Source organism: Myotis davidii, unplaced genomic scaffold (genome assembly GCF_000327345.1).
Source record: "Myotis davidii unplaced genomic scaffold, ASM32734v1 scaffold415, whole genome shotgun sequence".
Lineage (NCBI taxonomy): Eukaryota > Metazoa > Chordata > Mammalia > Chiroptera > Vespertilionidae > Myotis > Myotis davidii.
In genome coordinates this window covers 5,780,520-5,780,879 of record NW_006287951.1, presented here as the reverse complement: position 1 = coordinate 5,780,879, position 360 = coordinate 5,780,520, and positions in this window count along the sequence as shown.

The following is a 360-nucleotide window of genomic DNA, read 5'->3' as shown; positions in this document are numbered from 1 at the left end:
GTTGAGAAGCCCTGCTCTAGACAAACGGAAGAAATATTTAATGTTTTTCATTATTAAGGTCGTTTCTCTAGCGGAGACCAAGGAAATGAATACTCAGAATTGCCCGAGATTTGGGAGGCCCCTTTGCCTTTAGGGCGCTGGTCTCTGTCCCTGCGCATCAAGAGCTCAAAGGCAAAGACTCCTGTAACAACCATTCGTTCATTCAGCCCACAATGGTTAATGAAGACTTATTAGGTGCCAGGCACTGAGCTAGTGCCTCACCTGTTGGGCATTCAGGAGTTCCCACCCCACCCCAGGTATTGAGAACCCCATCAGACCACCCCAGTACCTCCCTCAACAGTCAGCGGTCTGACCCTGTTA